The sequence below is a fragment of the Propithecus coquereli genome, unplaced genomic scaffold (genome assembly GCF_000956105.1).
Source record: "Propithecus coquereli isolate 6110/MARCELLA unplaced genomic scaffold, Pcoq_1.0 Scaffold58, whole genome shotgun sequence".
Taxonomy (NCBI): Eukaryota; Metazoa; Chordata; class Mammalia; order Primates; family Indriidae; genus Propithecus; species Propithecus coquereli.
The window spans coordinates 3,005,388-3,008,389 of NW_012151729.1; the positions used below are offsets into that span (position 1 = coordinate 3,005,388).

The following is a 3,002-nucleotide window of genomic DNA, read 5'->3' on the forward strand; positions in this document are numbered from 1 at the left end:
TTAGTATAAGTATGTCCCATGCAATATTTAGGACATACTTACACTAAAAAATGATTTACTGTTTATCTGAAATTCAAATTTAACTGGGCATCCTGTAGTTTTATTAATAACTCTGGAAACCCTACTTGCCATTCAGGATTTATTTCCCCTTTCTCTGAGCAGGAAAGCCTGTGAAGTCTGTCTGTCCCTGTCTGTGTTACTCCCTGCTGGCCCCCAGCATCTAGTCCAGTGCCTGGAGCAGAGTGGGTATTCATTCAGTTTACTGAGCGAGTGGACAACTAAATGCCAGTCCTTCCCCAGCACTTCCTGTGGCCAACAAATCTCATTTCTGAAGACTGAACCTGAGAAGACTCATCTCTAGAGACTCTCACATCTGTTGTCTGCCCCTGCTCTCCTTCCTTTCCTATGACACCTGGGACCCAGCATGCTAGACCAGAAAAACCTCAAGGAGGACCTGATCCAACATGCTGACTTTACCAAAGGGGAAACTGAGGCTCCTGGAGCTTTCAACTACTGACAACGTACTGAGCGGTCCCTGAAGCCACTCATAGGACAAGTCCCTCCCTCTCTAGGTGCCCAGGTTATTATCCCCCATGCTGTGGGGATCTGCTTCGCATTATGGTTTAAATTTGGGCTCATGTTTTACGTGATATCCCACTATACCATGAAGACCCAATAAGAACAACCTCATCTTACTGATCTTGGCAGATCCAATGCCTGGCACAGAGCCAGTACTTGGTAAATATGAATGAATGATTCAATTAATAAATGAATCAATCAGTGAATCAATGAACCAATCAATGAATGAATGAGTAGAGCAGTTGTGCCACTTACCAGCAAAGGAGTTGTCTATAAAATGGGGAAAATGGGGACGACGACAGTTCTATTTGGCAGGGTTGACGTGAGAGTGAACGAGGTAGTATATCTAAGTTGTCTGGCTCTGGGCCTAGTACATCATCATTATTCAATAAATAGTCTATCTCATCATCACTGTTTTTGCTTTTTTGTTTCTTTGTCTTTAGAGTCAGGGTCTCACTCTGTTGCCCAGGCTGGAGTGCAGTGGCCTGGCCATAACTCACTAAAACCTCTAATTCCTGGGCTCAAGGGATCCTCCTGCTTTAGCTTCCTGATAGCTGGGCCCACTGGGGTGTGCCCTCTCGATCCAGAGAGGGGTCTTTCTATGTTGTCCAGGCTGATCTTGAACTCCTGGCCTTAAGCAAGCCTCCTGCCTCCAACTCCCAAAGTTCTGGGATTACAGGGGTGAGCCACTGTGCTCAGCCCACTGTGAATGTTTGAAAAGGTGAATTGGGGAATCCAGGAATAAGAAGCAACGTTGCATTGCACTTTAAAATCTAAACTCTCTACCATCCTCCAAGGTCCCGCAGGATCTGGCCCCTGCCCGCCTCTCTAACTTCCCTACCCCCTACTCTGCTTCTCCCTCTCCTTCTCTGTGTTTCAGCTACACTGATCTTTTTTCTGTTCCTCCAATGGGCTGAGCTCATTCCTACCCCCTGGCCTTTGCATTCTCTGTGCCGCCTGCTGGGACTGTGCTCCACATGTCTGGCCCCTTTGACCCTTCAGCTCTCTGTTCAGCATTATGTCTTCAATTGGCCTCCCTTTGCCAGGTCAAGAAATCCACCCTTCTTGTTCACTGCTGTAGCCCAGTGTCTAGAAGAGTGCCTAGCATGTAGAAGGCACTCTGTCATTGCTCCCTGAAAGAATGAATGACTCTGGGCTTTCCCCAGCTGGGCTTCTGATTTCTGGAATTTAATATAAATGGTTTGAACTGAAAGGCTTCTAAGTCCCCTTCTGCCTCTAATAATCTGAGGTTCTATGACATGGTTGTTTAGAACACTTAATATGCTGAAAATATAGGAAAGACAATGATTGTGCAGATGTCAGTCAATTGGTAACTGGAGTGCTCACGAGGGAAGTTCCAGGGCTGAGAACTCAGTGGGAAAGAGCATTCTGGTAGATTTAGTAGTATCTGCCTCCGATGCAAGTAAGGCCCCAGTATTTTCTTTCCCTGATAGAAGTGCATATTGCAAAACTCAACTCACTTCATGAAATGAATCTAAGTATGCCCCACACAGACTTGTGCTCGGGAATTCATCAGCATCCTCAGGGAATGACACAGAAAACTCATCTTGGCTAATGCCTCTTTAGAGATTTTGCTTAATCCTCAAATGCTAATTCCAGTAGAGGACTGCAGGCTTCTCTTAATTACTTTACCCTTCACCTGGTTTGAAACAGCTTTGCTGCTAATTATGACGTTGCCTATTTATTTAATCCCACTCCGAAGATGCAGAGCATCACACTTGGAATCTCTGGTTGTGGAAAGATTCTTGCAGACTCAGTTTTAGAAAAGCTCCGTGAATTGCCTCTGTGAAACACATTTCCACTCTTAGAACAGTATGAACTGTGCATGTTTGGGCTGGCCTATGTCCCAAGCAATGCTGACAGTCCAAAAACCTCACAGTGCTACCAGAAACAGAAAGGTGTATTCTTTTGAATGTAAGACAACAATTCAGGCTCTGTTTCCTCATTCAGACCACATGGACTGCAGTACAGATGGCTTTGGGGAAGAGTGTGGGGTGTGTGCTCCTCTATATTCCCAGAACTTTGAGCCATGCCCTCTTGGCCTGTGTTACTACTATTGATTTATCTGTGAGCTGGCCTGAGTCTTAGTAACGTGTATCCCCAGTGCTTGGCATAAGGCCTGACACACAGTGGGGCTTCCATTAAGATTTGTGGAATGGGGCTATACGGTGGGCTGGCTGTGTGGTGCTAGAACTGGATTATTTGAAAATAACGAATCCTTTTGTTCAATAACCTGGACCCAAGTCCCACCTTATTCAGGCTTCTCCAGGAGGCAGCAGAGATGAGGGCAGCTTTTTTTTTTTTTTTTTAAGAGATGGGGTCTTGCTCTTGCTCAGGCTGGTCTCAAACTCTTGAGCTCAAGTGATCCTCCTGCCTCAGCCTCCCAGAATGCTAGGATTACA

At 45.7% G+C, this 3,002-nt stretch overlaps 1 protein-coding gene across 2 annotated transcripts in view; it reads left to right on the plus strand.

The window, feature by feature from the left end:
• The window catches only part of PDE6A (phosphodiesterase 6A, cGMP-specific, rod, alpha), a 69,979-nt gene that overhangs the window by 5,418 nt on the left and 61,559 nt on the right, over positions 1-3,002 (plus strand). The gene's annotated exons all lie outside the window — the stretch shown is intronic.